We start from the raw sequence: 12,573 nt of genomic DNA on the forward strand, positions 1-12,573 counted from the left end.
TCATCTAGTAACAAGATGTTATATACTTTAGCAGTTATTACTCATAACAGATTACATCATCAAGATGTTATACATTTTATCAGTTAGTACTCATAGCAGACTTCATCGTCTGGTGACAAGGTGTTATACACTTTAGCAGTTAATACTCATAGCAAATTACATCATTCAGTAATAAAATGTTATACACTTTGGCAGTTAATACTCATAGCAGGTTACTTCATCTAGTAATAAGATGTTATACACTTTGACTGTTAGTATTCATAATTGATTGCATCATCTAGTGACAAGATGTTATGCATTTTAGCAGTTAATACTCATAGCAATTTACATCGTCAGGTGACAAGATGTTATACACATGAAACATTGAACCAGAGTTTCACCTCTTATTAGAGGAAGTATAACCAGACCCTCTTTGAGGGCGTTGCTTTAGAACCAGAGACCAGAGGGTTTCACACAAGGTCTTATATGATGCCTTGCTAAACCATGGCCTATTTAAAAAACAAGTTTCACGTAGGTTCTTAAACGTATTCACTTTATAAAGAAGAAAAAAAAAGGAAATTTTAACTTGGTTTCACTCGTTTCAGGTTACCATTTTCAACCTTAAGGATTCAAGTAAGTGTATTCTTTACCCATTTGCCATATAAAGAGAAAGGGATATGACCCTTTACAAATTTTTAACACCTAGCCATCCAGCTGTTGTTTATTAGGTGACAATATGCTATACACATTACCAAATTACACATGAACTTATGATCGATTTACAAAGTACACCATATCCCCCTTTTTTTCTGGGGATATATCCCTCAACACATGCAACACATTTTTTTTGTCTCATAGTGCCCTGCTGCCCAAAGGGGAAAAAATAGGAAAAAAAAAGAGGTAAGTGTTAGCAATATAAATCATATAAGTCTTCCACAACAACCTGTTGGACGCAAAAAATTAATTAGTTGTTAACTCAGCATGGAATTCCATAATTGTAGTTTCCAAATTTCTTTTGCTCTGGGCGTCCCCAGGTTTTTGCAATCTCTCAAATAAAAGGTGAACATTTTACTTAGTGCATATTTTACGCACTCCTCGGCCGGTATTTGATCTGATTTATACAAAAAGATGTTTCGTATTTTCCATAGTGCAAGTTTTAGGCAATTTATGGTAATCCACAATGTTTGCGTTTTAGAAGAGGAGATTTGAGGCATGAAACCATACAACACTACTAAGTGATCCAATCTTTCTAATCCGGCTAGATCTTTGAGGACTTTACCAACTCTCCTCCACACTTTTTGTGCATACGGACAGTTCCAGAATACATGCAAGACAGTTTCATCAACAGTACATTCCATTCTAGGACACTTAGCCCGGGCTATCATACCTCTTTTGTGTTGGAAAGCTCTTGTAGCTAAACATTCGTGCACTATATTTGCCATGCGATATCTTTTAGTTCGTTTGACAGGTATTTCTTATTTGTCATTTCCCAAACACTTTTTGATTTAAGCTCTCCAAAATTAGAGACAGTTGTTGTTATATCTTTTTGGAGCAGGTTTTTAAGGGTTTTGTAGTTTTTTAGAGGCGATGGCTCCATGTATTTTAAATCGTTTTCAACAATGAATCTTTCTAAAATTATGTATTGCTTAGGAGGTGTTATCAAGATTGGAATTGTTTGATCCGTTTTATACCAAGCTCTCCTTCTGAAGATATGCCCGGCTGCATACCTCAAAAGTAAGTTCCAATAGTTTTGTTTATCGGTTAAGCATTTGAAACATTGAGAAAAGAAACTGCCCCATAGTGCCACTCTCAAATTTGGTGTCTCTTTACCACCCTTGTTTTTACTTTTTTGCATAGTTTCTCTTTTGACTCTTTCCGCAGATGAGCTCCAGATAAACCTGTACATTATTTTGTTGAGTTGCCTCATCATTGTATTATTTGTCGGAAAGACCAAACTTAGGTATAATATTTGTGGCAGCAATACAGATTTTGTGATCAAAATTTTCCCTTCTAGGGTTAGCTTCCTCAATTTCCAAAAAGCTGTTTTTTGGGTTAGTTTGTTTTTAACTTTTTCCCAGCTTAACATTCCATTATTGTTTTCGTCAAACATAACACCCAGTATTTTGATTACCTCCACTGTTTTAATCCTGATATTACCTTTGATCCATTCGCCTATTGTTAGGCACTCACATTTCTCAAGGTTAAGCTGGAACCCTGAACCCAGCAAAAGATCTTAGTTAGCAACAGCATTTTGTTAATCTCTGCCTCCGATGAACATATCATGACCACATCATCCATGTAAGCAGTAATTTTTGCTGCCACTCCACCTCCTCCCAGGAGAAAAGCCCCTCTTACCGACTTTTCTTTTCTTACCAACGTCAGTAACGGTTCCAGGGAGCAGACAAAAAGCAGGGGAGAAAGCGGACAACCTTGTTTGACCCCAGATCTCAAGGGGATCGGATCCGACAGATATCCGTTGATTAATACCTGGCTGGTAGCCTGTTCATAAAGAGAGGAGATGTTTTTAATAAAATTAACAGGTAGGTTCATCTTTTTTTAACACGATCCAAAGGAAGTCATAAGAAACCCTGTCAAAGGCTTTGGAGACGTCCAATGACAAGAGGGCGATTTTTTGATTTCTTTCCTTCTGGTACCAGATAAGGTCTCTTAGAAAATTTAGATTGTCCTGAGCGCACCTGCTCGGGACACCACAAGATTGGCTAATATGAACAATTTTTCTTGTCACCTCTTTCATCCTTTCCACCAAGACTTTTGCAGATTTTGTAATCACAATTTAGTAACGTGATTGGTCTCCAATTTTCTAATGAGTCTAAATTGCCTTTTTTTGGGATGAGTGTCACAATACCTTTTTTCCACGAGGCAGGCAGCATATTCTTCTCTGTTACAAACTGCAAAACAGACAGAAAATCAACCTTAATCAGATACCAAAACTCCTCATAAAATTCTTTCGGGAGGACATCGTTCCCTGGACATTTATTTTTCTCAAAGCCTTTGATAACTTTAAGAGTTTCTCTCTCTGTTATCTTGCTTGTTAAAATTTGTTGATCATTATTTTCCAAAATTAATTCTAAGTTTTCCAGACAATCTGCCGCTATATTTAGATCCACAGATTTTCTACTAAATAAATTTTGGTAAAAGAGGTGTGCCTCTCTGAGCATTCCTTCGTTTGTGATTGCATTATTGATTTTTTTGATTATCTGTTTGCTCCCCATTACTTTTTTAAAGAAAAAACGTGAACATTTTTCATCCATTTCTAGCGTTTTAACTTTAGCATTATGTATTATTTGCTTGCCTCTCTCTTTGATTTCTTTTTTGATTTGGGTTTTTAAGTTGTTAATTTGCACACTCATATCTATCCCTTTGTTCTGCAGTTTTATGAATGTTTGCAACTGTGCATTGAGGTTCTTATACCATTTTAACTGTTTTTTAACCTCTTGTTTACTTTCTTTAAGGAAGAAAGATTTAGTCTGGGCCTTGACCCAATCCCACCAATCAACAATATTTGGGAATTTATCTTTGTATTTTTGATAGGTTTTATATTGTGTTTCATACCTCTTTTTTATTTCCTCTTTTCCAAGGATTAGTGTATTGAGCCTCCAGACTCCACGTCCGTTGCTCATTCCAGGTAAGTTGAATTTGGTGACTAACAGCTTGTGATCTGATAAGAGTGTTACGTAATTCTGTGTCCACATGATGTATTGTTTTACTCACAAATATGAAATCAATACGGGATTTTGATTTGATGTTACCCCACGTATATCCTGGGTCTCGCGGATAACAGATTTTCCATGAATCCTGCAATTCAAAATCCAAAATTAAATTTTCTAATGTCAGAGAGGTCTTATCTTGTCTACGGGAATGCGAGCCCGCTCGCTTCTCACCGGGGAGCACGCAGTTAAAGTCGCCACAGACTATTTTTGGAGTGGACAGTGTAAGAAAGAATTGAATCGTACATAGAAAGTTCTCCCTTTCATGCTTATCCGTTGGAGCGTAGATGTTCATAATTTCAAACTCCGTATCATTATATTTACATTTGGCTACCAAGGCTCTGCCTGGTATCACCTCTGTAAAACTTACGATTTTAATCTCGTTACCTTTGATCAGGATACCCACTCCAGATGAAGGATTTGAGTTGTCACCCGACCAAACTGATGCTCCTTTAGTCCATTGTTTAGCAATATGATTGTAATTGGGATCATGTTCTATCGCACATTCCTGTAGACAGATGATAGTTAAGTCAGATTTTCCAAATATATCAAAAATTGCAGCCCTTCTTGCCGGGCTTTTCAAACCCCTGATATTCAAGGAGCCGACTTTAAATTCCACTCCCATTATGTGTCTGAAATTTCAGAATCTGAACAAGCAAGATCCGATACCAGATCACCGGCGTCAGTAGTTTGCTGACCCGTCAAAACAGGCGTTGGGCTAAATTCTTCAATTAATCCAGTACCAGATCTTATTTCTGACACAACCTCCCGTCCAGAAGGGGTTAAGGAGGATACTGGATCAATCAAAGGTGAGTTATCCACATTTATTTTTAAAGCTGTTTCTTCTACTAATTTTTCCATTTCAGGTAAAATAGGACACACATTTTTTGTATTTTCTACTATTAGTTTTTTCCCTTGTTTTTCTATATTACCTTCACATTTTCGTTTTTTAGAGTCTGCAGACGTGTTTATTTCCACCTCCTCTTCACACCTCGCCTGCACACCAGAGGGCCTGGACATACCTGGAAGGATTTCTTCAGACGAGCTGGAATGAACAGGTATGTTAGGGTCATTAACTTGCTTACCCTCATCCGCCACCGGGGGCGGTATGTTTGTTCTTTCTTTTAGGGCCGGAGGATTTTGCTGTACCGACTCTGCATCAACCGGTGCCCGGGATTCGCCCACTTTGCTCGTCCTTCTCTCCTCTGCTGCAAGAATAAATTCAGGTAAAGCCCTAGCAGCCTCAGCATATGACTTTCTTGCGGTGCATTCCCTAAAGGAGTGCCCCGCTTCTCCACAGCTGTTACATTTAATCTGATTTGGGCAATCCTTAGCCAAATGACCTTTTTGACCACACTTCCTACATGTTGGAGTTTCCTTGTTTGGGCAATTTTCTGTTGTATGCCAATATTCTTTGCATTGCCTACAATATTTAGGCATTCCTTTTGTAGTGTACAAAAATTCTATCCTGGCCTAATAGGATGGCTGAGGGGAGATGAAAAACCCCTCCATGGCTGGTAGGGTCAGGTTTTAAGACAACCTTAAAGAGAAATTTGCCATTCCAAATACCATAGCTGTTAGTTTCTCTCATGATAAATCTGATTTTATAGCACATCCTGGATAGAGTGAACAAAATATCCTCAGGTTGCAGGTAAGGATTATGCACTGTGACTGATACCACGATTTCACCACTGGTGTAAAGGGGGACAAATTCTAAGCCATTAAACTCTGGTTCATCAATACATTTTGCAACTCTGTCATAAAAGGCATTGCAGGCATACTGGTCAGAAAAAGCCAGGTAAAACTCATTACTCTTTCTTTTCTTTCCACACACTCCAAGTTCACCTTCAACCAGCTCTTTCAAATCCATTGGTCTGCTTCTGGCGATGATTTTAAACGAATTTGTTATCCTCGGCTCTCCTGGGCCAGGACCTCGAATGCAGCCTCCTCTTCCTTCGCCTTCCATATTTGCATATGCAAATTACCTACAAAAGAAACAGTAAAAAAAACCATACAACCCAATTAAGGGCTCTATGGGGATCGCTCTCTACGCTTTCGGGTGGCGCCTACCCCAATAGCAGCATGGGAGGAACCCGAAGGAACCTCCCAAGGCCGAGGCGGCTGGCACCCTACTCACTAACACAATTGGCTAAGATACAAGTTACACTTGATCTTAGCCAAAAGGCCGAGAAGCAATCTTCAGTCCACCATTCTTCGGTCCACCATTTTTTTTTTTTTTTAATTTTTATTATGAAAATATAAAAAACAGGTAAGTATATACATAAATCAAATTTTATAATACAAATTTTGTAACATAAATTTCCTTTTTTTCAGGTTTTTTGAAGCAAGAAAACATAACTTAAATCCCAAGGTAAGTAACAAAGGAAAGTCCATGGTATAATGTCCATTTGTAAAAGAGGGTCCAGAAAATAAAGTAATTCCAGGATATTTCTCCAACATAAAGTCCATCAACTGATGTAGGGAAAGGTAAATCCAAAAAGAAGACAGAGGCAGATGGGGCTCCTGCCCAGGAGTCCTTTTGAAGGCCACCCACCTCGAGGGGAAGGGCTTGCCGTGCCAGTGGCCGCCTATCAAAAGACTGGCGTTGCCACTTAAAGGAAAGTCCATAACTTAAATAGGTGGGGCTCCTGCCCAGGGAACAAAAGATATGTGGCCGCCTATTCCAAGACTGGCAATGCCACGCAAAGAAAAAGTCCATACCTGAAATAATATAGATTGGGCTCCTGCCCAGGGGTAACAAAGGGAGGGGATGTTGCTGCCTATCACCGGACGGGCAACACCACAGCAGTATTGCACACAACAAGAGAGGAAGGCACGAATATTTTACATATGCTTCTATGACAGGTGGCAAGCAGTTAATACATGTAGCAATCAGCAGTTATCACTCATAGCAGGTTACTTTACAAAAGGTGTACATTTTGGCAGTTAATACTCATATACACTTCAGCAGTTATTACTCATAGTAGGTTACATCATCCGAGGTGTTATACACTTTGGCAGTTAATACTCATAGCAGATCAAAGTGTTATACACTTTAGCAGTTATTACTCATAGTACATTTTTGCAGTTAGTACTCATAGCGGGTTACATCATCAGGATGTTTATACATTTTAGCAGTTAGTGCTCGTAGCAGTTTACATTGCCATGTATCTTTAACAGTTATACAAGGTGGCAGCAGTAGAAACAAAAATGATTATACATTTTCCACGATGATAAACCAGACTGCATCCAGATGTTTATACACTTTTGGCAGTTAGTACTCATAGCGGACTTACATACATTTTGGAAGTTAGTGTACATAGCAGATTACATTTTCCAAAGTATTATACATTCTAGCAGTTAATACTCGCAACAGATTACATCACCTAGCGACAAATGTTACACACTTTCGCAGTTATTACTCGTAGAAATTGCCTTATCAGATGACAAGATATTGTATACTGCATCAGAATGATTATAAACTTTTAGCAGCTAATACACAACAATCAGAGTTATATCATCAAAATGTTGTACATTCTAAAGGTTAATACTCAGGATGTTATATATTTTTAGCAGTTATTGCTCGTAAACACTGCATTACCAGATAACAGGATATTATACACTGCGTCATATACTTTTAGCAGTTAATACTCATAGCACAGGATTTCATCATCCGGTAACAAGATATTATTCTTTTTGGCAGTTAGTACTCATAGCATTTTACACCACTCAGTGATAAACCTTTATACACTTGGCAGTTAGTACTTGTAGCAATGTACCCCAAAAAACACTTTGGCTATTAACATTCATAGCCGGCTTTACCATCCAATGACAAGATATTATATGTGCCAGCAGTTAATACTCATAATGATTTATATCAACAGATGACAAATTGATATATACTTTGAGACACTGAACCATAATTTCCCTCCTGCTGGAGGTAGTGCAACCCAACCCTCACTGAGGGCATTGTGTTTTTAGAAGCAGGGACCAAAGGGTTTCACACAGGGTCTTACGTGCTGCCCTGCTAAACCATGGCCTATGTATAAGAAAGACATTAAGTTTCATATAGCTCTTAACTGTACACACTATAGAAAGACAGAAAGTTTTAACATGGTATCACCGTATTCAAAAAGGTACAGGTAAGTATGTTCTTTTATCCATTTTTCATAAGAGAAAGAGTTGGTTATGACCCCTAACAAATTTTAACATCCAGTTATTATTTCTCAGATGACACACAAAGGAAACACATGGACTGGCGATGGAAAACCAAGTACTTCATATCCCCAGTTTTTCCTGGGAATGTATCCCTCAACATGCTCCTTGAAATGTTAGACAAGGTAGGTAACCAGATTATATACCATTTTCTCTATAGAAACATACAAAAGGAACCCTAGACCATTTTTCCACTTCCCAATAGTAGACCAAAGAAACCAACATCCCCTATCCGATGACACTATTATGACCAGAGATCACAAACTTTTGCACAAGATCTTTTATATGTAGCCCTATTTAAAACCATGGTTTTTCTACGCATGAGGAAGTTTTGTAGACACACCTGAATTTCCACTTTGTTTGAAGAGAAAAGGAAGTTTTGACCATATTTTCCCATTCCAGGTTTTGTTTGCCCCTTCCAGGGCCAGAAACAGAAGTGCACAAGTAAGTATACGCCCTACCTAAACCCACACTAAGGAGAAGGAGTCCCTTTTTCCTTCTTCCAAATTTATCAACCACCTTTAAGTGTATTTTACAACCTAAACACAAAATTTTTGTTTACAGATGTGAAAGACCATAAACCAGGTAGGTTTAAGCCTTATTTTCCTAGTAAACCAAAACCTAACTAAGCCGGCATTTTTTTTTTTTTATTTTTTTTTTTCCCGTGCCCTGCTACCAAGGGAAAAAAGAGTAAAAAAGAAAAGGTAAGTGTTAGCATTATAAGTCATGCAAGTCTCCACCATAACCTGTTAAACACAAAAAATGATTAATTATTACTTAACAAGGAATTCCATAAGTGCACAGACGAAATCTCTTTCGCTCTGGGCGTCCCCAGATTTTGGCAGTCCCTTAGATAAAAAGTAAACATTTTGCTTAGTGCGTACTTTATGCACTCTTCGGCCGGAATACAATCGGATTTGTATAGAAAAATATTTCTTATTTTCCAGAGTGCATACTTTAAACAGTTGATGATAATCCATGATATTTGTGTTTTGGAGGATGAAATTTGGGGCATGAACCCATATAAGATTACTGAGTGATCTAGTTTTCCTAAACCGGTTAGTTTCTTGAGGAGTTTTCCTACTTTCCTCCATACTCTTTGAGCGTATGGGCAATTCCAAAGGACATGCAAGACAGTTTCATCTACGTTACATTCTGATCTGGGGCACTTAGCCCGGGCTACCATTCCTCTTTTGTGTTGAAAGGCCCTGGTGGCCAGACATTCATGCACTGTCTGCCATGCAACGTCTTTTAATTCATTTGACAAGTAGTTTTTGTTTGTCATCTCCCATACACTCTTTGATTTGATTTCTCCGAAATTTGAGACAGGTGTTACTATATCTGTTTGCAGCAGCCTTTTGGGAGTTTTGTAATTTTTAAGAGATGACGGTTCCATATGTTTTAAATCATGTTCAATAATAAACTTTTCCAGAATTATATACTGTTTGGGAGGCGTTATTAAGATTGGAATGGTCTGTTCCGGCCTATACCAATTTCTCCTCCTGAAAATGTGACCGGCTGCATATCTCAGAAGTAAGTTCCAGTAATTACATTTATCAGTTAGACATTTGAAACACAGAGAGAAGTAGCTACCCCATAACGCCACTCTCAAGTTGGGCGTCTCTTTGCCACCTTTGTTTTTGGCTTTCTGCATGATCTCTCTCTTAACTCTCTCTGCAGATGAATTCCAAATAAACCTATACATGATTTTATTAAGTTGTCTCATTACCGTGTTGTTGGGTGGGAAAACTAAACTCAGATATAATAATTGTGGCAACAGTACAGATTTCGTGATTAATATTTTTCCCTCCAGGGTTAGTTTCCTTAACCTCCAAAAAGCCGTTTTTTGCTTTAATTTGATCTTAACTTTCTCCCAGCTTAAGGCTCCGTTGTTATTCTCATCAAACATGACACCTAAAATTTTAATTACCTCTACCGTCTGGATCTTGATGTTGCCTTTGATCCATTCTCCTATCGTAAGGCATTCACATTTTCCCAAGTTGAGCTGGAAGCCTGAACCCAAACAGAAAATTTTGATTAATAACAGCATTTTGTTGATTTCAGCCTCTGATGTACATAGCATAACCACATCATCCATGTATGCTGTGATTTTCGCTGCCACTCCACCTCCTCCCGGGAGAAAAACTCCTCTTACCGATTTAGTCTTCCTTACCAGTGCCAATAGTGGTTCCAAGGAACAATCGAACAGCAGAGGGGAGAGCGGGCAGCCCTGTTTGACCCCGGATCTTAAAGGGATCGGCTCCGACAAATAGCCATTTACCAACACCTGGCTAGTAGCCTGTTCGTAGAGAGAAAAGATATTTTTGATAAAATTAGCAGGTAGATTCATTTTTGTTAGTACGGCCCAAAGGAGGTCATGGGAGACTCGGTCAAAAGCTTTTGAAAAATCTAGCGATAGAAGAGCAATTTTTTGGTTTCTTTCTTTTTGATACCATATCAGATCTCTCAAAAAATTCAGGTTGTCCTGAGCGCTCCTACCTGGGACACCACAAGATTGATTAATGTGGATGATTTTTTGTGTCACTTCCTTCAATCTTTCCACTAGAATTTTGGCAAAGAATTTATAGTCACAATTTAGCAGTCTAAATTGGTCTCCAATTCTCGAGTGACTCCAAGTTACCTTTTTTTGGAATGAGTGTAACTATACCTCTCCTCCAAGAAGCAGGCAGCGTGTTCTTTCCTGCGACCAACTGAAAAACAGATAAGAGATCATCTTTTAACAGATACCAGAACTTCTCATAATATTCTTTGGGAAGACCGTCATTCCCTGGGCATTTATTCTTTTCACAGCTCTTGATGACTTTATAAATCTCTTTCTCCGTTATTTTATCTATTAGAATTTGTTGATCCTCCTTCCCCAAGCCTAATTCCAAATTCTCCAGACATTCTGCCATTATGTTGGAGTCCACAGATTTTTTACTGAAAAGATTTTGATAGAAAAGATGCGCCTCTTTGAGCATCCCCTTGTTTGTAGTGGCGGCATTGATTTTTTTAATTGATTGCTTGCTCCCCACTACCTTTTTAAAGAAAAAACGAGAGCACTTTTCATCCAATTCCAGTGTTTTAACTTTGGCATTATATATAATTTGTTTGCCTCTCTCGTTGATCTCTTTTTTAATATGGGATTTTAAGTTGTTGATTTGTGCACTCATATCTATACCTTTGTTTTGCAATTTTATGAATGTTTGTAGCTGTGCGTTAAGATTTTTGTACCATTTCAGTTGTTTTTTAACCTCCTGTTTACTTTCCTTGAGGAAAAAAGATTTGGTTTGGGCCTTAATAGTAAACCATAACCATACCCTTTTTCTGAGGGCATTGTTTCGGACCCAAAGACCAAAGGTTTCACACAGGGTCTTACATATAGCCCTGCTAAACCATGGCCTTTCACAATAAAGAGTATGTTAATATCCAAAGGAAGAAAGAAATTTTTACATACACTTCTGAACTTATCCACTCTGTTCAAAGAAGAAAGAAATTTTAACCTTGTTTACTCATTTCAGGTTTTGCTTGCCCTTTTCAACCTTAAGGACAAGGGTACACTAAGGTAAGTATATTCCCTACTCACAGACCACACAAAGGAAAAAAGGAACCCCCTTTTTCCTTTTTTTCCAACTTGTTATCCAACTTCAAGTGTTTGTTGAACCAAACCCTAGAAATTCAAGACACTCTCAGGAAAACACTTTCCCAACTTATTCCTAAAGTGTATTTTATAACCTAAACACAGATCTTTTTATTTACAGGTATCAAGTAGAAAAACCGTATCCCAGGTAAGTTAAACCTAATTTCTTAGCTTTATTTTATAAACCAAAAAACTATCTAAAGCCGGCATTTTTTTTTTTTTTCCGTGTCTCATGATGCCTTGCTGCTTAAAGGGGGAAAAACAGGAGAAAAGGTAAGTGTTAACAATAATACAAATAATATAAGTCTTTCCCGACAACCTGTTGGACGCAAAGAGTTAGTTAGTTATTACTCAACATGGAATTCCATAATTGTAATTTCCAGATTTCTTTTGCTCTGGGCGGCCCCAGATTTTTGCAATCTCTTAGATAAAAGTCAAACATTTTACTTAGAGCGTATTTTATACACTCCTCGGCCGGTATCTGATCTGATTTGTATAGAAAGATGTTTCGTATTTTCCATAATGCTAGCTTTAAGCAGTTTATAGCAATCCACAATGTTTGCGCTTTAGAGGAGGAAACTTGAGTCATGAAACCATATAACACTACTAAGTGATCCAATCTTTCTAGTCCAGATAGACTTTTGAGAACTTTACCAACTTTCCTCCATACCTTTTGTGCGTATGGGCAGTTCCAGAATACATGTAGGATAGTTTCATCAGCACCACATTCCATCCTAGGACACTTAGCCCGGGCTACCATACCTCTTTTATGTTGAAAAGCTCTCGTAGCTAAACACTCGTGCACTGTTTGCCATGCAATATCTTTTAATTCGTTTGACAGGTATTTTTTATTTGTCATTTCCCAAGCGCTTTTAGATTTGAGCTCTCCAAAGTTAGAGACGGTTGATGTTATACCTTTTTGGAGCAGGTTTTTAAGAGTTTTATAGCTTTTTAGAGGCAATGGATCCATGTATTTTAGATCGTTCTCAACAATAAATTTTTCTAAAATTA

Source organism: Pyxicephalus adspersus, chromosome 4 (genome assembly GCF_032062135.1).
Source record: "Pyxicephalus adspersus chromosome 4, UCB_Pads_2.0, whole genome shotgun sequence".
NCBI classification, from domain to species: Eukaryota; Metazoa; Chordata; class Amphibia; order Anura; family Pyxicephalidae; genus Pyxicephalus; species Pyxicephalus adspersus.